Below are 26163 nucleotides of genomic sequence, written 5' to 3' on the forward strand. Positions count from 1 at the left end.
CCTTCAGCCAAGTGGCAGAGTACCTTTGGCACCACCATGGCACTCCGAGCACTTTTAACACCTAATCATGTCTCGCTTCTCAGGCTTTCGGTGGAGGAAGATGGGATGATGAGCAGCACGGTTTTTTCTGCCCAGGACAGCATAAAGTGTAACTGCTGAGCTCTCTGCCTTCCCCAGCAGCATCCCTCAAGCCAGTGCTGCTGCCTTCTGCCAGCAAGGACTAGGCCACTGGAATTTCTAGTTGCTATAAATGCAACTTACTTTGCCATATACCAGAGGAAGGGGGCGGGGGGGGGAAGAGATGCTTTGGCTTAGGTCATTTCAAGCACTGGGTATCATGAGAAAGTAATTATACCCCTTGGAAAGCTAACCACTGTAGCATCAATTTGAGCAGTCATGATTCAGGGGCTGCAGAGCTGGCCTTTTGGGGCTGAGGCTATGATACAGCTAAGCTAATCAGCTGAAAGCCTTTAAGCTCATTCCCTTCTTAGTAAGGCTTTTCCAGTAGGGAAAATGAAAGTGGCAAAATTGTGTATAAGCATTCACTTCTGTGAATGAGGATGGAGTATTGCTCTCCTGGTCCTGAGGAGTCAGATGTTCCCAAGTAAAAGTAACTAAAATGTGAAAAAATAAATCAATAAATCACTACCAGACACTTTCTGCAATTCTCTCTTAGGAGGAATATTTCAGACTTCTCTCTAAATTCAGTTTTTTCCTAGCAATATTAAAAAATAGAATCGTAAAATGCTCCTCCATCTCATTTTGCCACTAATGGGTAAAGTTACACGAGAAAAAGAAAGAACAATGCTTACTATGCTCTATGTATATATAATGTTCCATGTCTCTCATCACCAAGACATATGAGAACTCATGAGACATCACTGAATAGCAAATAAGACATTAAATCTAGAAAAATACAGTTGTTTCAGCCAGAATCTGTGTCTGTATTGCATTATCATCATCCTTATTATAGACCTGTATTAACAGATACTTGCAGTTCATTGACTTTTGTGAAAAAATCAAGTTGTAAAGTTTTATTACAAATTAAAAATAAGGTTCTTAATAATCTCAACCTGATCAGATATGAAATAATTTTAAAATCACTATAAGTATATGAGAAAAACCAAACGTTTTTTAAAAACATGTCTGTCATTACCAAAAAAAGATGTCTTTAGGAAAAAATAATAAAAAAAACCCATAAGGCATATGGTTCTAGTTGTCTGGTGAATGGGCAAAAAGCAGGCACTTAAGGTCTTCAGTGCCAATCTTTTGTTCAGGTCTTATCGCTGGAATTCACATTCAATTCTTCCTGTTGATGACAACCCAGATGGCAGTAGAGATGGTCAGCTGGCATCTACTCAGCCCTGCCCTGCTCAGCTTCAGGAGTGGGCTTCTCACAGCTGGCAGTCTCTTTGCTACCTTGCAGAGTGGTGTTTTCTGGGTGTCTGTGCTGGTAACTGAGATTGTGGGGTACCTACACTGAAGTGGCTGCTGGCCTTGGCATCTCCTTGACTTTCCAGCTCCTCTTCATTGCTGTCCTAGGTGACAAAGGGCCCTAGAGACTCGCGGGCTACAACCCCGACACGTAACCTGTCTCACAGCTCTACCCGCTCTCCTCCGTCACTTCTCCCTGCGCAGAAGAGGCGGACCACTCTCATCAACCCCCACCAGCTCCTGCGCTGAGTGAAGCAGGAGGCATCGCCCCTATGTTGGGACTGCCAATCAGGGGCGCCCTAGGGTCCCTCCTCCTTTTTGCCTGTCTCCTTATTCTGGTGATTCTGCCGGTGACCGTGCAGAAGACCCTGTGGTGCAGATAACATCGCGAATGGTTACAGCCTGCCACATATGCGCTGCCTGGCACCGAAACTCGGCCAGGGCCACAACCTGTACCGCCAGTGCACCCTTTTCTCCTTCCATAACATCGAACTCCCTAGATTCTCTGTCCCCTGTCCTGTGAAGGTGCTTCCTGGAGGTTACTCTTCTTTACGGCAGTCGGGGGTACAAATACATCTTGCTTGCTGCTACTCCCGTGGATAAAACCCTATCTGTTTCTTACACTGAACCATTTTACTGCTCCCGGACTTTCACTGTGATGACTCTCTTGTCCCCCCCATCACTGGGCCGCCACTCCCTCTGCCTCTGCCCATGGTACCACACTGGGTGTCTCAGCCTCGCTGCTCAAGGTTGCAGTCATGGTGACGGTAACAGCTGCAGCAGTGGTGCCTCCCCCCTGTGTGGGAGGAGAATGAGTCCACTGGTGGCACTGGGGCTGCTCAGTGCTCTCTGGGGTTCACTCTCCACTCCAGATGGAACTCTGTAATGCCTTTTCTTCTTATGTCACTCCCTGGTTAGGCAGTTATTTTCTGATGAAGCTTTACACGACAAAGACAATTCCATGGTCCATCAACACTCTTCATAATACAGGATCATCTGTAGAGTCTGGAAAAAGCTACCTGTCACTCGATTTAACTTTGTCTTTATTAGGAAACCAAAATAAGTCATTTACAGAGACTATCTTTCTGCCAAATCAAAACCTGCTTCATGTAACTTACTGTTTCCTGACTTTACTAACCTCATTATTAGCAGAGCTAACGGAAAGACTAAACCATACTAGCACAGAGTCCTCACAATTACTACTCTAACAAAAGAGGAGGTTTACATTTGCAGACAAATTCCTCAATTACAGGAAATACTCTTGACTCTCCCAGTAATCATCACCATCATCTCTAGAATCATTATCAGATGACAAATATTGTTTTTTTAAAGTTACAAAACATCTCCCTCTCTATCCTGGGCCCAATGTGCCCATATTAAAGATGGAAGGGAGACAGTGAAGGTGATGATACTGCCCCCTTGTTGTTAAAATATGGCAACACAAAACACCACAGCAAAGATACAAGGTTAAAATGGTTCCGATAGTTTTGATCAAAAATGTACCAAGCCCCGGGGTAGACTGCTAATTCAAGGTAAAATTTAAGTAACTTCCCAAACATTTTAAACTCATATTTATTGCCACTGTACTCCATGTCATGATATTACATTCACATTTAGCAGTTTCCACTTGAAAAAATAGGCTGTTAAACTGCAGAGGCATATTTTGGTGAGGAAACAATAAAGACTTGGAGAAAACATGACTGGCATACTTTCATCTTCTGGATCTGGATGACATCCCCTGACAGGGAACCATAAAGAGGTCATAACTACAAGGAACTAAAACACATTAGACTTTTTAAAAAGCTCAGAAAGTTAAATATTCACACAAAAAAGTCTGAGAGCAACAGAGGCACTGAGAATTTGACCAGATCAACAGCACAGTGTTCCAGATTACAAAGACAGATAACCTACTATGTATGTGGGCCAGAAAAATACCACGTAAGATGTCAGCTAATGAAGAGAGAATCACTGCTTTCACAGGTATATGATTAGGAAATAATTTAGTTTTGAACTTTCACAGAAAGGAATATACATGAAATTCCTTTGACATTTGACATGGCTTAAAACAAGATGGTGAACTCCAAAGGTGTAAAAATTTAAGACTATTTCAACTTGTGGGTATGAATAAAACTCACTTCACAACTGTATTAGCATATTGTGCTGATGGTATACAATTGACAACTTTTCTAATTAAAAAAAAAAGACATAAAGCACACCTAGGGTCCTAGGCAGAAGCCAAGGGTAGCCCCCTCTGTCCAGGAGCAGGCAAGAAACAAAGCACACCCGGGGTCCTAGGCAGGAGCTGAGGGAAGCACTCTCCGCCTGGAAGCAGGTAAGAGAGCAACTCCAAAAACACCACTACCACGCTGGTGGTCCATCACAGCCACCACCACAGCCAAACACCACTCCCACCACTCCACCGCCATAGCCATGGCTGCTGCAAAAGTGACTCAACACCACAGCCAACATGCAGGTACCCTGCCACACACTTGACTGCACTGACACAAGGAGTGTCATCAGCAGATAACAGAGAAAGAAGAGGATGCCTCTCTCCTCAAAGCCCACTCCAGAGTAATAGAAGCAACTGCTCTACCAGATGGTTAAACATCAATGCAGAGACACTAGAAATATGAAAACCCAAGAAAATACGATACCACCAGAAGAGTACAGTAATTCTCAAATACCAAACCCTAATAGAGCAGGAACCCCTTGAAATGACTGAAAAGGAATTCTGAACAACAATCTTAAGGAAACTCACTGAAATACAAGAAGACTCAGACAAGATAATGAAACAGGGAAAAAAATCCAGGATATGAAGGGGGAAACTTACAGAGATTAATATCTTAAAAAAGAATGTAGTAGAACTCATGGAACTGGAAGATTCACTTAACTAAATAAAAAACACAACCAAGAGCTTAAGTGGCAGGCTAGAACAAGCAGAAGAAAGAATTTCTGATCTTGAAATAGTCTTCTTGAAATAACCCGGGCAGATTAAAAAAAAAAAAAAAAAAAAAATGGGAAAAAGAATTTTAAAAAATGAAGAAAATCTAAGAGAGCTAGCAGACAACCTTAAGTTCACAAATGTTTGAATAATGAGTGTTCCAGAAGAGGAGGAGAAAGGAAAAGGCATGGAAAACCTATTCAAAGAAATAATAATGGAAAACTCCTCAGGTATAGGGAGAGACACAGACCTTCAGATCCAGGAGGCTCAAAGATCCCCAAACAGATTCAACCCAAAAAGGTCCTCTCTGACACTCCCTGGCAGTCTAGGGGTTAGGAGCCGGCACTCTTTCAAAAAGGTCCTCTCTGAGACACATTATAGTCAAACTGGCAAAGCTAAAAGACAAAGAGAGAATCTTAAAAGAAGCAAGAGAAAAGCATCAAGTCACCTATCAGGGATCCCCTATCAGACTAACAGCAGACTTCTCAACAGAAACTCTACAGGCCAGAAGAAAATGGGATGATATATTCAAAATACTAAAAGAACTAAAAAGTTGGTGGTAGTTACCTCTAGGTAGAGGACTGTAAGAAATTTTTATTTTCTTCTTTTTACTTAGCTGTATTTTCTAATTCTTCTATAATAAGTAAATGTATTTCTTGTATAATGTTTTTATAAAATTTAAAATTCAAATAAAATTATATTCTGTAAATGCTGGCTTATTAAACAGAATTACACCATGTAAAAAATAAAAATAAAAATAAATAAATAAATAAATAAATAAATTGAGGTCTGTTGGACTCCAAGAAAAAAAAAAAAACAAAAAAAAACAAAAAACAAAATACTAAAAGAAAAAAACTGTCAGCCAAGAATACCCAGCAAGGCTATCCTTCAGAAATGAGGGGAAAAAAGGGTATTTCCCAGACAAAAACTGAAGGAGTTCACCACCACATGACCAGCCCTATAAGAAATCCTCAAGGGAATCCTGCATCTGGAATACAAAAAACGATAATCACTACCACAAATACACAAGAAAGAACAAAACCCACTGGTAGAATAAAAATGCAAACAAGAAAGAGAAAGAAACTAAATCTTACCATCACAAAAGACCATAATGACAATATAATATTGCCCCTGCTTTATTTCTGATTTTAGTAACTTTGGTTTTCTCTTTTTCTTGGTCAGTCTAGATAAAAGTTTGTAAATTGTTGATCTTTTTAAAGAATCAACTTTTGGTTTTGTTGACTTTGTCTATTGTTTTTAATTCCCTATTTCATATATTTCTTGTTGTAATCTTTGTTATTTCCTACTTATATTTGATTTTGATTTAGTTTGCTCCTTTGTCTATTTTCTTAAGGTAGAAGTTTACATTACTGAGTTGACATTTTTCTTATTTTTAGTATAGATGTTTACAAGTATAAATTTTCCTCTAAGCACTGCATGAGCCCTGCATCTTATAAATTTTGATATGCTGCACTTTGATTTTTATCTCAAAGTGCTCTCTAATTCCCTTGTGATTTTTCTTTTTCCCCATTGTTTATTTAGGAGAGTGTTGTTTAATTTCCACACATTTGTGAATTTTAAAAATTTCCTTCTGTTATTGTGGTCAGAGAACACATTTTCTATGATCTTAGTCTTTTTAAATCTATTAAGTCTTGTTTTATGGCAAAAAAAAAAATTAAAAAACAAATAAATAAATACTTAAAAAAATAAAAGACATAACCAAAAGGAAAAAACTCTATATAGTTTGTGGATGTGCACGTCCAAAAAGTGGTAGTATAAGAAAGGAATACAATCATGAGCAAAGTGTGGTTTAAATACCCCATGTGGTCATTAAAGAAACCAGTGCCCATTCTGGTGCCAGTTTCTCTTTTGTGACTGAGGTTGTTGGGAAGACAGCTGAACAAGTGTACACATGGTGAGTATAATTCTAGACAGCCATCCATCAGCTGCAATATTTAAATATCTATATTAATAAGCCTTTGTGAAGGAGGAGGGGAACAGGGGCATGGGTGCACTGTTCTCCTCTAGAGAGATCTCACCTTCTCTTATATAAGCTACTGAGCGTAGATGATCACCAGATCAGTATGGGCACCACTGTGGGTTGTTTGCAGCACAGTAGAGGTTGTCTGGAGTTCTAAAGCTTCACCTGAAATTCTGAGAAAATGAAGCATCCCATTTCACATCCAGTTACACAGTGTTTGAAGATAGTTATAACTATTTCTAATTCAGTGAATAAAGAGAATCCAATCGACTCCAGAAGTGACAATGACTTTCAAATTTGGGGGTCATTTACCTGAATTTGGTTTTAAGAATGAATGTTACAGCCTTTGCAATACCTTTTGGTACTTGTTCTGCTTATTGTGCAGCTATACTATTTACTGATATATTAGATTCAAGGAGAATTCATTCAAAATATTTGTGTTGCTTGTTTTGAATATGCAGTTAAACACTTTTCAAAAACAATTTTATTGAGGTACAATTATATACCATAAAATTCACCCATTTTATGTATACAATTCAATGATTTTTAGTATATTCACAGAGTTGTGCAACCATCACCACAATCTGACTCTGGAACATTTCCATTTGCAGTTACTCCCTGTTTTCTACTCCCATCCCCAGGCAATTACCGATCTACTTTCTGTCTCTGTAGATTTGCCTTTTTTGGACATTAATATAAATGGTATCACACAATACAAGTATATGGTCTTATGTGTCTGGCTTCTTTCACTGAGCATAATGTTTTCAAGGCTCATCCACATTGAAGGCATGTATCAGTACTTCTCTCCTTTTTATTGCCAAATAGTATTGCATTGTATGGCATACCATATTTTGTTTATCCATTTACCAGTTGAAGAACATATGGGTTGATTTTCCTTTTTTGTTATTGTGAATAGTGCTATGAACATTCACATACAAGTCTGTGTGGACACATATTTTCATTTCTCTAGGGTAGATACCTAGGAGTGGAACTGCTGTGTCATATCTATTAAGAAACTGCCAAACTGTTTTCCATTGGGGATACTGTGTACCATTTCCTATTCCCGCTAGCAACATATGAGAGTTATTGTTTGTTTACATACTCAGCAGCATTTGTTATTGTCTTATGACCTATTTTAGAGAGTGTGAAATGGTACCTCATTATGATTTTAATTTGCACTTCCCTAATATCTAAAGATGCTGAGAATCTTTTTTTTTTTTTCCTAGAGGTTTCAAGGTTTATTTTTTTTAATTTTTTATGTATTTATTTATTGTGCTCACACTAATATTTAACACTTTTCTCTTTTTCATTTTTCTTTTTTTTAAAAATTTTATTTTGTCGATATATATTGTGGCTGATTATTGCTGCCCATCACCAAAACCTCCCTCCCTCCTCCCTCCCCCCCTCCCCCCAACAATGTCCTTTCTGTTTGCTTGTCGTACCAACTTCAAGTAATTGTGGTTGTTATATCTTCTTCCCCCTGCCCCGGTTTTTTTTTTTTTTTGTGTGTGTGTGTGTGTGTGTGTGTGAATTTATATATTAATTTTTAGCTCCCACCAATAAGTGAGAACATGTGGTATTTCTCTTTCTGTGCCTGACTCTTTTCACTTAATATAATTCTCTCAAGGACAATCCATGTTGTTGCAAATGGCAGTACTTCATTCGTTTTTATAGCTGAGTAGTATTCCATTGTGTAGATGTACCACATTTTCCATATCCACTCATCTGATGATGGACATTTGCGCTGGTTCCAACTCTTGGCTATTGTAAAGAGTGCTGCGATGAACATTGGGGAACAGGTATACCTTCGACTTGATGATTTCCATTCCTCTGGGTATATTCCCAGCAGTGGGATAGCTGGGTCGTATGGTAGATCTATCTGCAATTGTTTGAGGAACCTCCATACCATTTTTCATAGAGGCTGCACCATTTTGCAGTCCCACCAACAATGTATGAGAGTTCCTTTTTCTCCGCAACCTCGCCAGCATTTATCGTTCAGAGTCTTTTGGATTTTAGCCATCCTAACTGGGGTGAGATGGTATCTCAGTGTGGTTTTGATTTGCATTTCTCGGATGCTGAGTGATGTTAAGCATTTTTTCATATGTCTGTTGGCCATTTGTATATCTTCCTTAGAGAAATGCCTACTTAGCTCTTTTGCCCATTTTTTAATTGGGTTGCTTGTTTTCTTCTTGTAAAGTTGTCTGAGTTCCTTATATATTCTGGATATTAATCCTTTGTCATATGTATATTTTGCCACTATTTTCTCCCACTCTGTTGGTTGTCTTTTAACTCTGTTAATTGTTTCTTTTGCTGTGCAGAAGCTTTTTAGTTTGATATAATCCCATTTGTTTATTTTTCCTTTGGTTGCCCGTGCTTTTGGGGTCGTATTCATGAAGTCTGTGTCCAGTCCTATTTCCTGAAGTGTTTCTCCTATGTTTTCTTTAAGAAGTTTTATTGTTTCAGGGTGGATATTTAAATCCTTAATCCATTTTGAGTTGATTTTAGTATATGGTGAGAGGTATGGATCTAGTTTCATTTTCCTGCATATGGATATCCAGTTATCCCAGCACCATTTGCTGAAGAGGCAGTCCCTTCCCCAGTGAATAGGCTTGGTGCCTTTGTCAAAGATCAGATGGCTGTAGGTGTATGGGTTGATTTCTGGATTCTCTATTCTATTCCATTGATCAGTGTGTCTGTTTTTATGCCAGTACCATACTGTTTTGATTATTATAGCTTTGTAGTATAGCTTAAAGTCAGGTAGTGTTATGCTTCCAGCTTTATTTTTTTGCTAAGCATTGCTTTGGCTATGCGTGGTCTTTTATTATTCCATATAAATGTCTGGATAGTTCTTTCCATTTCTGAGAAAAATGTCTTTGGAATTTTGATGGGGATGGCATTGAATTTGTATATCACTTTGGGTAGTATGGACATTTTCACTATGTTGATTCTTCCAATCCAAGAGCATGGGATATCTTTCCATCTTCTTGTATCCTCTCTAATTTCTCTCAGCAGTGGTTTGTAGTTCTCATTATAGAGATTTTTCACCTCCTTGGTTAACTCAATTCCTAAGTATTTTATTTTTTTGGTGGCTATTGTAAATGGGCAGGCTTTCTTGATTTCTCCTTCTGCATGTTCACTATTGCAGAAAAGAAATGCTACTGATTTTTCTGTGTTAATTTTGTATCCTGCTACTGTACTGAAATCATTTATCAATTCCAAGAGGTTTTTTGTAGAGGTTTTAGGCTGTTCGATATATAGGATCATGTCATCTGCAAACAGGGACAGTTTGACTTCATCTTTTCCAATCTGGATGCCCTTTATTTCCTTCTCTTCTCTGATTGCTCTCGCTAGTACTTCCAACACTACGTTGAATAGGAGTGGTGAGAGTGGGCATCCTTGTCTAGTTCCTGTTCTTAAAGGAAAAGCCTTCAGCTTTTCCCCATTCAGGATGATATTGGCAGTGGGTTTGGCATATATGGCTTTAATTATGTTGAGATACTTTCCCTCTATACCTAACTTATAGAGGGTCTTTGTCATGAATGAGTGCTGAACTTTATCAAATGCTTTTTCAGCATCTATAGAGATGATCATATGGTCCTTGTGTTTGACTTTATTAATATGGTGTACCACATTTATTGATTTGCGTATGTTGAACCAACCTTGCATCCCTGGGATGAATCCCACTTGATCGTGGTGAATAATTTTACATATGTGTTGCTGTATTCTGTTTGCTAGTATTTTAGTGAGGATTTTTGCATCTATATTCATCAAGGATATTGGCCTGTAGTTTTCTTTTTTGGTTATATCTTTACCTGGTTTTGGTATCAGGATGATGTTTGCTTCATAGAATGAATTTGGGAGATTTGCGTCTGTTTCAGTCTTTTGGAATAGTTTGTAAAGAATCGGTGTCGATTCCTCTTTGAATGTTTGGTAAAATTCTGCTGTGAATCCATCTGGTCCTGAGCTTTTCTTTGTTGGGAGCCTTCTGATAACAGCTTCAATCTCCTTTATTGTTACTGGTCTGTTGAAATTTTCTACGTCTTCATGGTTCAGCTTTGGGAGCTTGTGTGTGTCCAGAAATTTATCCATTTCCTCCAGATTTTCAAATTTGTTGGCGTATAGTTGTTTATAGTAGTCTCGAATGATTCCTTGTATTTCAGATGAATCAGTTGTAATATCGCCTTTTTCATTTCTAATTTTTGTTATTTGAGTCTTCTCTCTTCTTTTTTTTGTTAGCCATGCTAATGGTTTGTCAATTTTATTTATCTTTTCAAAAAACCAACTTTTTGATTCATTGATCTTTTGAATTGTTTTTTGGGTTTCAATTTCATTAAGTTCTGCTCTGATCTTAATGATTTCTTTCCATCTGCTAACTTTAGGTTTGGATTGTTCTTGTTTTTCTAGTTCTTTTAGGTGAAGTGTTAGGTTGTTCACTTGCCATCTTTCCATTCTTCTGAGGTGAGCATTTAATGCAATAAATTTCTCCCTTAATACTGCTTTTGCAGTATCCCACAGGTTTTGGTATGATGTATCATTATTTTCATTAGTTTCAATAAATTTTTTGATTTCCTGCTTGATTTCTTCTTGGACCCATATGTCATTAAGTAGAATGCTGTTTAATTTCCATGTGTTTGTATAGTTTCCAGAGTTTCATTTGTTATTCATTTCTAGTTTTAATCCATTGTGGTCTGAGAAAATTCGTGGGATAATTCCAATATTTTGAATTTATTGAGACTTGATTTGTGACCTAATATGTGATCTATCCTGGAGAATGATCCATGTGCTGATGAGAAGAATGAATATTCTGAGGCTGTTGGTGGAATATTCTGTAGATATCTGCCAGTTCCAATTGGTCTAGAGTCTTGTTGAGATCTTGTGTTTCTCTACTGATTCTTTGCCTAGATGATCTGTCTAATATTGACAGTGGGGTGTTCAGGTCCCCTGCTATTATGGTATTAGTGTCTATTTCCTTCTTTAGGTCTAATAGAGTTTGTTTTATAAATCTGGCTGCTCCAACATTGGGTGCGTACATATTTATGATTGTTAAGTCTTCTTCATGGATCAGTCCTTTTATCATTAAGTAGTGTCCCTCATTGTCTCTCTTTATGGTTTTTAGTTTAAAGTCTATTTTGTCAGATATAAGAATAGCTACTCCAGCTCGTTTTTCTTTTCTGTTTGCATGGTAAATCTTTTTCCATCCTTTCACTCTTAGTCTATGTGAATCTTTATGGGTGAGGTGGGTCTCTTGTAGGCAGCATATAGTTGGGTCCTGCTTTTTGATCCAGTCAGCCAGTCTGTGTCTTTTAATTGGGGAATTTAAGCCTTTTACATTAAGAGTTGTTATTGAAAGGTGTTGATTTATTCCTAGCATTTTATTGGTTATTTGGTTGTCTTAGGTGTCTTTTGTTCCTTGCTTTCTGATTTACTGCTTGGTTTCCGTGTTTGTTGGTTCCTTAGGTTGTAGATAGCATTTTTGTTTGATTGTTTTCTCTTCATGAATGCCATTTTTATTATACTAGTGGGTTTTGATTTTTCTTGGGTTTTTATGGCAGTGGTAGTTATTTTTCAGGAACCAAACCCAGTACTCCCTTGAGGATTTCTTGTAAGGGTGGTCGTGTGGTAGTGAACTCCCGCAGTTTTTGTTTGTCTGAGAAATGTACTATTTGCCCTTCATTTCAGAAGGATAGCCTTGCAGGGTAGAGTATTCTTGGCTGGCAATCTTTGTCTTTTAGTATTTTGAAAATATCATCCCATTCCTTTCTAGCTTTTAGGGTTTGTGATGAAAAGTCTGATGTTAGCCTGATTGGGGCTCCCTTATAGGTGATTTGATGCTTCTCTCTTGCAGCTTTTAAGAGTCTCTCTTTGTCTCTGAGTTTTGCCAATTTGACTATGACATGTCTTGGAGAAGGCCTTTTTGGGTTGAATACGTTTGGAGATCGTTGAGCTTCCTGGATCTGAAGATCTGTGATTTTTCCTATACCTGAGAAGTTTTCTGCCACTATTTTGTTGAATATGTTTTCAATGGAATCTCCATTTTCCTCCCTTCTGGAATACCCATGACTCGGATATTTGAGCGCTTAAGGTTGTTTGATAGCTCTCTCAGATTTTCTTCAATGTCTTTGATTCTTTTTCTTTTTTTTTGTCTACTTGCGTTATTTCAAACAGCCCATCTTCAAGTTCAGAGGTTCTCTCTTCAACTTCGACAAGCCTGCTGGTTAAACTCTCCATTGTGTTTTTTATTTCGCTGAATAACTTCTTCAGTTCAGCAAGTTCTGCTACATTTTTTTTCAGGACATCGATTTCCTTGTACATTTCCTCTTTCAGGTCCTGTATACTTTTCCTCATTTCATCATGATGTCTAGCTGAGTTTTCTTGTATCTCATTCAGTTTCCTTAGAATTATCACTCGAAATTCCTTGTCAGTCATTTCAAGGGCTTCTTGTTCTATAGGATCTAGAGTTTGAGATTTATTAACTTTTGGTGGTGTACTTTCTTGATTTTTTGTATTTCTGGTATCTTTTTTTTGATGTTTATTCATTGTGGCAGGGGGTTTCACAGTTCACCGGTTTGAGACTAATGACTAACTAAGATGTTGCTGTGGTTGCCAATTTGGTATGGCTACCTCCGTGACTGCTCAGTTGGCCTCCAGTGCCTTGTGTGTATGGTTGCCTCGGGTCTTGGGCCTCTCCGGGGAGCCACCTTTCTGGTCAGCTTGGACTCTGCTGGGCGCTGGATCACGTACCACAGGGTGTGTGATCTCTGTTGAGCTTTCACTTCCCGTGCAGGACTTCTCCCTGTTCCGTGTGCTCTGGCCCGGGCTGTTGGATCGTGCAGTGGTGACCCCACAGGGTGTGTGGTTTCTGTCGAGTCTCCGCCTCCCTGGCCGCACGTCTCCCCGCTCTGTGCGCACTGGGCTGGGCTGGGACGTGTCTTCTGCTACCCTCGTCTATCAGCTGGGCCTTCAAGACCCTGCTCGGCACCACCTCATCCAGGAAGTCTACCAGGTTTCTGCGAGGCACAGACGACCGGTCGCTCTGGGTGCCTTTGTAGCACTGTGTAGATCTTTCTCGGGACTTATCACCTTCCTCCTGGTATCGCAGTTATTTGTGTACTTGTCTTATCTCCCACACCAGAGCGTGAGCTCCTCGGGGGAGGAGCCTGCAGCACACGGTTCACCTTTGTATCCCCCCGGCACAGACCGATTCCAGTGCCCGCCTCCAGTCAGCTCTCCGGCAGGTTCAAGCGGACTTGGGAACTCTCTTACCACACTATTCCCAACCAGAAATTGGTTAGGCGTTTTTCCGAACTGGTGGCCACAGAGATGGTATCTGCCTCCCAGTAACAGGAAGTTTACCGGGGGCCGGAGTCCAGGGTGTGGTGGAGTGACAGTCGGCCCCCCCCGTACTTCCTTGCCCTCCCGACACTGGCAGGGGACGCCCCATGCCACCAGCCCCGCCAGAGAACCGCGGAGGGAGTGGGAGGGGAGGCCAGCCCGCAGGCCCCGGGAAGCCCCGCGCCGGGGCAAGCAAGTGGAAAGGCTCAGTGAGGAGCCGAGCCGGGCCGGAGCTGCCACCACCTGAGAAAATGGAGGCAGCCCCGGGGCGGTGAGTGGGCCGGTGATGCAGGCGGAAGCCGGGTGGGCGTCAGCCCCCCGAGCAGGGCCGGGCCAGGGGTCACTCACAGGGCTGTGCCAGGTCGGGCGCTCACTCTCTCCCTCTGGTTTGTCGCCTTCCCCGTTCTCGGTTCCCGCCGCCTCGGGCTGCTCACTTCGTCCCCCAGCGCGGCTCGGGCGCTCCCAGGAATCTTCTTTTATGCCGGCCTGAAACCTCGAATCATGAATAGGGCAGCTGGCCGCCTTCAGCACGGCCCCGGCCTCCGGGATCCTGGCTGCATCCACAGCAGCCCTGGCACCGTGTTCCCTGTTTAGAGACTCGCTTTTGCAGCTACGAAACAGTTCTTTTCCTGTTCCATACTTCAAAGCTGTTACCTGTAAATGAGGCAGCGTCTCCTGCCGAGGGCAAAGTGGTGGTCAGCCCCCACAACCGGCCACCAGCAGCGGTCCTCCCTTAAGAGATGGCAAGAGGAAGGTCCAGAAGTTTCCCGGCTGCCTGAGGCCCAGTGGCCGCCTTTTCCACCTCAGCTACTCCATGCCAACCGCCGCCTCAAGGTTCCTGAGCATCTTTTTAATGTGCTTAAGGGCCACTACATATCTTCTTTGGTGAAATGTCTATTCATTCCATTCTTTTGCCATGTTTTAAGTCAGGTTATCTTACTGAATTACAAGAGATCTTTATGTGTTCTAGATCAAGTCCCTTACTGAAAATATGATTTGAAAATATTTTCCCCAAGTTTGTGAATTACTTTTTCTTTTCTTTTTTTTAAAAACTTTCTTGATGCTTTTAATATTTTTTTAATGTCATACAACAAAATTGATTTTTTTTCCTTTGGTGTACAGTACCATGAATTTTTATATATATATAGATTCATGTTAAACACCACTTCAATAAGAATACCAAACAGTTCTACCACTCCCCAAAAACTCCCTTGTACTATACCTTTACACTTATACCTTCACCCTATATGATCCCAGTAACCACTGATTTGTTTTCCACTACTAGAGTTTCATCTTTTCAAGAAGGTTAAATAAATGGAACCATACAGCATGTAAGCTTTTGAAACAGGCTTTTCTCATTCAGCATAACACCTTTGAGATTCATCCAAGTAGAGTATGAATGAACACTTCATTCCTTTTTACTGCTTAGTAATACTCTATTACATAAATGTACCAGAATTTTTTACCCACTCACCTACTGAGACACATTTGGCTTGTTTCCACCTTTTGGCTATCACAAATAAAGCTGCCATGGAACAGCCACTAACAGGTTTTTATGTGAATGTGTTTTCATTTCCCTAGGGTAAATACTCAGTGTGAGGCTGCTCCGTCACACGGTAAGTATATGTTTAACTTTATAAGAAACTGCAAGCCATTTCCCAGAGTAACTAGACCATTTTCCAACACCCTGTGCCTCCCACAGCAATGTGTGAGAGTTCTAGTTGCTCCACATCCTCATCAACATTTGGTATTGCTTACAACAGCTTTGTAGTATAATTTGAAGTCATGCAGAGTTATGCCTCCGGCTTTGTTTTTTTTGCTCAGGATTGTTTTGGCTATTCGGGGTCTTTTGTTTTTCCATATGAAAGGTAAGATTGTTTTTTCCATTTCTGTGAAGAATGTCATTGGTATTTTGATGGGGATTGCACTGAATCTGTAGAGAACTGGGTAGTATAGACATTTTCACAATGTTAATTCTTCCAATCCAAGAGCATGGAATATCTTTCCATCTTTTCGTGTCTTCTTTAATTTCTTTCAGAAGTGGTTTGTAATTCTCATTGTAGAGGTCTTTTATCTCCTTGGTTAAATTTATCCCTAGGTATCATATTTTTTTGGTGACCACTGTAAATGGGCTTTCTTTATTTCTTTCTGTTGATTCATTATTTGAGTATATAAATGCTACTGATTTGGGGGCATTTATTTTGTATCCTGGAACATTACCGACGTTATTAACCAGCTCTAGGAGTTTTTTGATTGTCTTTAGGTTTTTCTACATACAGTATCATGTCATCTGCAAATACAAGAAGTTTGACTTCATCTTTTCCAATCTGGATTCCCTTTATTTCTTTCTCTTGCCTGACTGCTCAAGCTAGTACCTCCAGTACTATGTTAAATAGAAGTGGTGAGAGTGGACATCTTTGTCTTGTTCCTGTCCTTAAGGGGAAGGCCTTCAATTTTTCCCCATTCAAAATGATGCTGGCAGTGGGCTTGTCATAAATGGCTTTTATTGTGTTGAGATATTTTCCTTCTACACCTAATTTGTAGAGTCTTTATCACGAAGGGAAAATAGACATTCAGACCAATGGAGTAGAACAGAGAACCCAGAAATCACCCCTCAGGCTTATGGCCATCTGATATTAGACAAAGGCAATCAAAATCTACATTGGGGAAAAGATTGCCTCTTCAACAAGTGGTGCTGGGGAAACTGGATATCCATATGCAGAAGAATGAAACTAGATATACATCTCTCACCATACACTAAAATCAACTCAAAATGGACTAAAGACCTAGGTATAAGACCTGAAACTGTAAAATTACTAAGGGAAAATATAGGTGAAACACTTCAGCAGCTAGGTCAGGGCACAGGCTTTCTGAACATGAGCCTGAAAGCACAAGCAACAAAAGAAAAAATAAACAAATGGGACTATATCAAACTAAAAAGTTTCTGCACAGCAAAGGATACAATCAACAGAGTGAAAAGACAACCTACAGAGTGGGAGAAAATTTTTGCTAACTATGCATCTGACAAGGGATTAATATCCAGAATATACATAGAACTCAAGCAATTATACAGTAAAAAGCAAATGACCCAATTAAAAAATGGGCAAAGGAGCTGAATAGACATTTTTCAAAGGAAGACATACAAATGGCCAACAGATACATGAAAAAATGCTCAACATCACTAGTCATCAGGGAAATGCAAATTAAAACCACATTGAGATACCACCTCACTCCAGTTAGACTGGCTATAATCAAAAAGACGGTGGATAACAAATGCTGGCAAGGGTGTGGAGAGAAGTGAACACTACTGCACTGTTGGTGGGACTGTAAATTAGTACAACAACTATGGAAAACAGTATGGAGGCTTCTCAAACAACTACAGATAGATCTTCCGTATGATCCAGCAATCCCTCTTCTGGGTATATATCCAGAGGAATGGAAATCATCATGTTGAAGATATACCTGCACCCTCATGTTCACTGCAGCTCTGTTTACAATAGACGAGATATGGAACCAACCTAAATGTCCATCAATGGATGATTGGATAAGGAAACTGTGGTATATATACACTATGGAATACTACTCTGCCATAAAAAAAAATGAAATACTCCCATTTGCAACAACATGGATGAACCAGAGAACCTTATGTTGAGTGAAATAAGCAAAGCACAGAGGGATAAATACCGCATGTGCTCACTCGTATGTGGGAGCTAAGAGAGAAAGGAAAGAAGGAAAGAAAGACCACAGTAGTGCTGTAGTCTAACAGAGGGAGGGAACATTCCTAGGGCTACAAAGTGGAGGGGGGGGGAAGTTGGGGGATAACTGGGTGGGGACAAGGGGTACAAAAGTAATTTCTGGTAATGGGTATGCTGCCAATATGAATCTGGCCCTCACATCATGGGCAGGAAGGGTGACAATTAGCTTTGTATCTCATGAATATTCTTAATAAATAAAAAATAAAAAATAAATAAAACAAACAAATAAATAAAACATTTGGTATTGCCAGTACCTCTTATTTTAGCCATTCTAATAGGTATGTAGTGGTATTTCATCATGCTTTTAATTTGCATTTTCCTAATGGCTAATAATGTTAAATATCTTTTCATGTGCTTAGTGGCCATCCTAATATCCCCATTCGAGAAGTACTGCTTCAAGTCCTTTGCTCATTTTAAGAATTGGATTGTTTGTTTTCATATAATTACTTTTTGAGAGTTCCTTATATATTCTATACACAAGTCCTTTGTCAGATATATGATGAGCAAATATTTTCTCCTCGCTTGTGACTTGTCCTTTCAGTCTCTTGACAGTGTTTTTGGCAGAGCAAAATGTTTAAATTCTGATAAAAGTCTAATTTACCAATGTTCTTTTAATGCTTGCAGCTTTAGTGTCACCTCTAAGAAATACTTGCCTAACCCAAGATTATAAATATTTCTTCTTATGTCTTCTAAGTGTTTATAGTCTTGGCACTTACATTTATGTCTCTAATGCAATTTGTGTTAATTTTTTGTGTATGGTGTTAGGTTAATGTCCAAATTCATCCTTTTGCATGTGGATATCCAATTGTCCCAGTACCATATATTGAAAAGACTATCTCTTCTCCAGTGAATTCACTTGTACTTTTGTTGAAATCAACTGGCCATAAACATAATGGATTATTTCTGGAGCTGGTGGTCATCACAGCCTATTCCACCTGCCTGGAATAAGTCTTCTGTGACATGGATCTGACAAGGACAGCAGCAGACCCTAGCTTAACTGCCACAAATGCCCACTGTTCTTACCAAGATTCAGTAAGTTTACTTTAATAAACGTTTCCCAATTTGTTATTCGGCCTTTGGTTAATTTCCAGGACATTAAATCATTATTTTTGACAACTTTGTCCAGTTTTATTGCTGTGTTGTCGGGAGAGGATTCACTGAGCTCTCACATAGCCATTCCTGCCATGAAGCATCCAACCTCACTACATGCCTGAGCATGAATAACTAAATTCATCTAGGCTTATTCTTTTGTGTTTTACACCGATTTCTTATTGGAAATGTTCATTTTTGTATATTGGAGTAAATTAATTCCAATGCACTATTTGTTGCTTTATACCAATTTTTGCTGATATATTTATTTTGTCTGGTAGTAACAAAGCAGCATAATGGAGAAGAGTTTGGTGGATTCAGTGACAGAAGACCTGGTATGTCACTTCACTTTCCACTTAGCTCCAATCCAGAGCAAGCTACCTCTCTGCTGCTCATTTCTAAAACTGGGCTGTTGTAAGAATCCAGTGAGAACACACATGTGTCAAAACTCTATAAATTGTCAAATGCAAAAAAAAAAAAAAAATTAAAGGGCTGGCTGGTTAGCTCAGTTGGTTAGAGTGCAGTGTTATAACACCAAGGTCAAGGGTTTGGATCCCCATACTGGCCAGCTGCCAAAAAGAATAATAATAAAATTAATAACAATAAAAAAATAAATTGTTAAATGCTGCACAAGTGCTGCTTTTTATGAGGCCTTTAGAAGCAGTTATTTTTCTTTGCATTACCTCTATTGCTTTAAATATAGCACGCTGGGGGATCAGAGATTAGTAAGGGATGAGTAGGCTGGAGCAAAATAGGAAAAATATCCCTAGGAAAGTATACAGAACTCCCTATTGTTGAAGTTATCCTGTCCAGTAGAGAAACAGGATTCCATAACTTCCTTATTTGCCCCTTCAGCAGCTTCCTCGGTGCCAGTAAAATGAGCATTTGTGCAGCAATTTACAGTTATAAAGAGTTTTAACCAGAGAAAAATTACAAGGAAAGGTATAATTCTCTATCTATAAATGCCGACTTTATTTTAGAAGATTTTCCGAGGGATTTATCAAAACACATAACAGTAATAAAATAGTACAGTCATATGATGTACCATCATGTGGTGCTGTAGATTGGTAAACAGATAAGCCAAAAAGCAAGCAACCTTACTATAGCAGTTTTTCCAGAATAAGTGAGATTGTTCTCTATATAAGAATTAAAAGACTGCGATAAAGACAGGTTTCATGAAGCCAAGAACCTTACCATTAGAAATTCCCTTTAAAATGGAAAATAAGTGTCTGCCATATAATGGGCTTAACCGGAAGTGAGAAACACAATCCAATGATTTTATTGCTCAATTTTTTAATGCATTCAGCTCACTTAAATTCAGTTGACCTGCACAGTATCACTAAGAACAATCTTTCACGGTCGGCTGAGATTCAACACTGGCACTGACCATCTGAGAGTGAGATCTGAAGCCCACCACAAACTGAGCCATAGGTCTTACCTGCTTGACCAAGGAAAAGCCCTCTTCTTGGGTTTCCTACATACCTAAGGCATGTCTGCGGTTATCTCATACTCATTTTATACAGATCTCACACCAGTATAAATACCACAGTTGGAAGGGATAATACAAGTCCAATTATCCATCACATTTGTAAAACACTCTAATAGCAGGTCTTACACTGTGGTATCAGAGTCATCTGGGGAACCAGTTAAAATACAGGTGCCCAGGGTCTCTCCTGTAGCTTCTGACCTTATAGGCCTTGGGAGTGGATGAGGCAGTTGTATTTGAAGAAATTCCACATTTGATTCCTACGCACACTCAGAAATGAGAACTGCTGGTCTTCAAGCTTCTCTCCATGGGATGATATACAGTCCTTGCTTAAGCACAGCCAGTGAGGAGATTCACCATCTTCTGGATCTATTGATCCATTTTGCAGCAGGACAATACTGGGTCTTTAAACAGAATGAAACTTTGTCTCCCTGCAGCTTCTGCAACCTGTTCTTGACCATTTATTATGACCACTGAGAAGCCATATTTCTCCAGGCTCTGGAGTCTCATCTCACCAGAATTTTCTAAATGCTATTTGTATGAATAAATGCTAGTTGTACAAACAAATGCTAGTTCTGTTATAAAAAAAAAAAAAAAAAAAAAAAGGAATGACCAAAATCCATGATTTATACACTGAAAATTACAAAACACTGCTGAGGAAAATGAAACACGATCCAAATAAATGAAGAGACCTCCTATATTCATAAATTGGAGCACTCAGTATAGTTAATATGGCAATTCTTGCCCAATTGATCTACAGAATCAATGCAATTCCTATCAAATTTCCAGCAGAATTTTTTGCAGAAATTGACAAGCTGAACCTAAAATGTATATGAAAATGCAAAAGTCCCAGGATATCCAAAACTATTTTGAAAAAAAATAACAAAGGTGGATGTATTTCACTTCCCGATTTCAAAACTCACCGCAAAGATAGTGTGGTAGCATCAGGAGAGACATATAGATCAATGGATCAGAACTGAGAGTCCAAAATTAAAACGTTATGGTTAATTGATTTTTGATAAAGATGACAATACAATTCAATGGGGAAAGGATAATCTTTTCAACAAATGGTATTGTTACAATTGGATATCCACATGGATAAAGATGAACTTAGATCCTTATCTCATACCATACACAAAAATTAACTCAACATGGGTCAGAGATCTAAATGTAAGAGCTAAAACTATAAAACTTTAAAAAAAACACAGGGAAAAAATCTGCCAGACCTTAGATTAGGCAATTATTTCTTAGATATGATACCAAAAGCCCAAGAAATAGAAGAAAAAAATCGCTAATTTAGATTTCATCAAAATTCAAAACTTTGTGCTTCAAAAGACATTATTAAGAAAATGATGGGAAAATATTTGCAGACCACATATGCGATAAAGAACTTGTATCCAGAATATATAAATATATAACTCCATAATAAGAAAAACAATCCAATTTTAAAATGTGCAAAACATTAGAATAGACATGTATATTAGTCCGTTTCTGTTGCTTATAACAAAGCATACCTGAAACTGGGTAATTTATAAAGAAACAAAATGTACTGCTTACAGTTTCACAGGCTTGGAAATCCGCAGTCCAGTGAACACATCTGGTGAGGTGACTCTACAGCAATACAAGGTGTCACATGGTGAGAATGGCAGAGCAAAGAGAGAGAACTTTTCATGTGCTCTCCTTTTAAAGCCATGAACCACGCCCCTGACCACCATTATTAATCCATTCACTGTGGCACAGTCCTACAATCCAATCACCTCTTCAAGGCCCAACCTTTCAATTACCATAACAGGATTTCCCACAACGCAAATTAAAACCATAATGAAATACCACTTCACACCCACTAGAATGACAATAAAAATACAGATACTAACAAATGCTGGTGAGGATGGGGCAAAACTATAACCCTCATACATTGCTGGTGGGAATGTGTAATTTTGTAGCCACTTTGAAAAAGTGTGCAGTTTCTTAAAAAGTTAAAAATAAACTTACCATACACCGCAGCAATTACACTCCTTGGTATCTACCCTAGAGAAATGAAAACAGGTGTCCACACAAGGACTTGCACACAAATGTTCATAGAAGCATTATTCATAATAGCCAAAAAGTAGAAATAACCCAAATGTCCATCAACTGATGACTAGATAAACAAAATGTGGTATATCCATACAGTGGAAAAAGGACTGAGCTACTGATACATGCCACAACATGGATGAACCTAAAAGACATTATGGCAAGTGCAAATGCACAGTGAAATAAGCCAGTTGCAAAATATCACATATCAGATAATTTCATTTCTATGAAGTGCCTAGGACAGGCATATCCATAGAGACAGAAAGTAGATTAGTAGTGGCCAGGGGCTAGGGCAGGAGGGATACTGTTGGAATGACAAAAATGGTCATGGTTTATGATTTACGTAATCATCGAACATAAAATGAGTACATTTTATGATATGTAAATTATGTCAAATTTTGTTGTTAAAAGCAAAAAAGAACAGACAAAAGAATGAACCTATCGAACACATCTGCAGTCCCTTCCAGTGCTAGCATTCCACACTTTTCCATTAAGGGTCTCTCAAAGTGAGAATTGACCAGATGTAAGACCAGCAGAGTGTGTAGTTTGTACTGCAAGGGCTACACACGCAAATATCTGTGAGCAGGTCAAATACACTACACAAACCTAAATCTTTCAGAACCCTAGAAGAAACACAAAAGAACATACACATGATTCTCAGGAAGTGACAGCAGGTTAACTATACAGGTGGCACATTTAAATGTAACTTTACTATTATTTTTTTCCAATGGGAAACACGGTCTGTTTAAGTGCCACTTCCTCCAAGAGGCCCTCCCTGACTCCCTAGGCTCCTAGGTTCTAAAGCGTTGTACTCCCAAGGCACTGTGAGCTTCTTCTTTCATATACATGTCACACTTCATTATAAGCATTTGTACAGTTTGCCTAGCTGGCCCAACTGTCAGCTCCATGGGAGGTGGGGAGGGGGCTTAATGAATTCTCCTCTGTAGCCGTAGCACACATGGAAGTGCCTGGCACACCAGGTGCTCAAAAAAAATTTGCTGAATGGCAATCAGACAGATGAACTACATTCAAACGTAAGTATTAAAAATGCCCACAATGAAATATATGAGAATTGGTATCACAGGTTTGACATGAGGAAACATTTCTGACTTTAGAAAAGTTTCTTTTGATCTCATTTTTCCAACTTTAAAATAAAGAAAATGTCACCTGGACAAAAATCTAAAATATTCTTAAAGCACAAAATATTCTTCATTTCCTTAAATGAAAGTCCCACCCCACTCCCCACCCCCCCAAAAAGCACAGTTTTAACGTTACAATACATAAAAACTTCTACCAACCAAGTGCTTAGGAACAACCAGAAAATAAACCCATAATTCTATCCTGTGAAAACGATCAGATATCATAGCCCAAGTTTTGCCTACTAAACATAGCTCATAATCACTTTTTTCTTCCTTCCTTCCTTCTATCCTTCCTTCTTTATATATTGATGAATTAATTCACTTACTCATGAATTCAAAAAATATTTGGGTACCCACTGTGTGCCAGGCTCTGTGGTAGAAACTGGACATATGGTAGTGAAACATGTATTGGAGTTTACACTCTGAAAGAGCAAATAAACGAAAACAATACTGATTGCTAACACCATTGTCCTAAGCACTTTAAGTGCACTAACTGAGTTAACACTTCCAACAATCCTTTGAGAAAGGTACTATGATTATGCCCATTATACAGCTGAAGAAACTGAGGCAGAAAGAGAAACTGAGTATTTTGCTCAAGACCACACATGGGTCACATGCAAACAGAGGACCTGGGATTCAAACCCAGGTAGTCTGGCTCCAGAGTCCCAGCACTGTTCATGGCCAATGTGCCAGCCCACCCCACTTGTCTTGTGCGTGGACTTCTTCAGTAACATCTTAATTGTTCATGTTGATGGCATGATTGTGGGAGGTAATAAACAGGGAGCAATTAATGATGACCCCCAGATTCCCAGCTTCGGCAACTTGGTATATGAAGGTAAATTTTATTGCGATTAAAGACATATAAGAATTCTATATTACAAAAACTGAATAAAATTTTGCAAGTGGTCAAAGAATACAAAATTTTGGTTAGATAAGAGGAAAAAGTTCAAGAGATCTATTGTACAACATGGTGACAACAGTTAACAACAATGTATTATAGTCTTGAAAATCACTAAGAGAGTAGATTTTAGGTGTTCTTATCACAAAAAAAGTTAAAAGTATATGAGGTAATGCATAGGTTAATTAGATCAATTTAGTCATTCTACAATATATACATATTTCAAAACATGTTGTAAACAATAAATATATATAATTTGTACCAACTTAAAATTTATTAAATGTTCTAAAGTGCATAGAACATGAATATATCTTAGTAAAAGCCTGGCATTCATGGGCTGGTTGTTCTTTCTCCTAGGTCAGGGAACTCCTACAGGATATGGACACCCAGCCTGTGCCATGATTCACACTCCAGAACAGTTTAGCTACTACCATGTATGGGCCTATATTTCTGCACCTTAATACCTTTGTAGCCTTAACATGTAATATTTTAAGTATTAAGAACCAACATATTCAATAATTTGTTGGGGAAAGAGATTTGTATAAATTTATTCACTCTACTTTGTTGGACAATAGGCAGAGAGTCACATTAAAAAGGGCTCAGAATTTGGGGTGTGGGGAAGAGGTACCTATTGATAACTCTTGACAATCCAACAGAAAATCTATGAATCACTGACTTAGGAATAGTGCTGCTTTGACAGAGGCCAACTTTAGTCAAAGAAATAACCTGAGTCCAGCTCTTAAAGACAAAGTTCTATTTTGCCCCCATCAGTATAACACTAAAAGAGTGAAACTCAAGCCCATTAGCCAAGAGTTTGACCTCTAATCCAATGCCCCTCTTCTTCAACAGCTGAAATTACAAAGATTTGACTCAAACTAAGATGGAACAAGTTCATGTGATTCAAAAAACACCATAAATACCAAGTAATTTCCCCAAAGTCACAGTTAGGAATCAGAGGTAAAAATGATTTTTGATCTTAGATATCTACCTGAGAAAACTAGACATGGAAAAATGAGTTATACTGTCCCATGAAGCTCTTAGGTGAGATACCAGGAAGAACTTCCCATCACTGTTGTGCTGCACAGCATTTCTCTATGGGTGACTGCACACCTTCCTCTGACGGTCTTTACAAAATGAAGATGCCCATTCTACTGTAGAACGGAAGAATGGAAGAGACTCTCATTGAAAACTAGGACCAAGGGGACATCCTTGGGCTTGATGACTGAACTTTTAACTAGAGAAGTCCAATATGGTACCCAAGTGTAGGTTGATTAGACTTGCTTCATTCTAATCAAGTGTTGGCCTATGATGGCTCAACATCCCCAGGGCCTGGAGGGATTATTTTTACCTAATCCAGGGCTACAGTCTCAAGAAGCCCATTGTTGCCACACACCTAAGCCACACTCTGCAAACTCTGCTACTACTAAATGACACGTTTTTATCTCTATCCACCTGGCTCCTTTTGGTTCCAAACTGTGGCAGAGAATAGAATATCACTAATTAGATCCCTCAAGTCCCAACAATATGAATGCCCATCCATATTCTTAAACATATTTTAAATGCTTTTAAAGTAAAATTCACAGATATGTTTGAGCAGAAGATAATTAGAGCCCAGCAGATTCCTGGATTAGGTCTAAGGACCTTTCAAATTGTAGTATCAGTTTTTTGTTTTAAATCAGGTATATGTATATTTCTTTCTTTCTGCCTTATACTCCGACATTTCCCAAAATCAAGGACAGTGTGCCCATGGCTGAGTCATCACTCAACACATTTTTATTGCTCTTTTGTGTTTCTCCTTCAATTAAACACATTAACCAAACCCAAGTCAGTTGCCTAAGGACTAGATAAAAAAAGGTTACTACCGTGGATTATCACATACTTTTCTGTCTGTCACTCTCTAGAGGCACAGACCAAGACTTTCAGCTAAACAACAGCTATGCTTCAAAATAAATTAATCAGTCTTTCCTCTGAGCCTCTGCCTGGAACTCTCTTCCCACTCTCTCCTGCCTAGCCATCTTCACCGGGTTAACTCTTA

At 39.0% G+C, this 26163-nt stretch overlaps 1 protein-coding gene across 1 annotated transcript in view; it reads right to left on the reverse strand.

Annotated features, from left to right (window-relative positions):
* Positions 1 to 26163, reverse strand: part of SLC9A7 (solute carrier family 9 member A7) — a 144366-nt gene that overhangs the window by 71551 nt on the left and 46652 nt on the right. The window lies entirely within an intron of this gene.

This window comes from Cynocephalus volans, chromosome X, assembly GCF_027409185.1.
Source record: "Cynocephalus volans isolate mCynVol1 chromosome X, mCynVol1.pri, whole genome shotgun sequence".
Classification (NCBI taxonomy): Eukaryota; Metazoa; Chordata; class Mammalia; order Dermoptera; family Cynocephalidae; genus Cynocephalus; species Cynocephalus volans.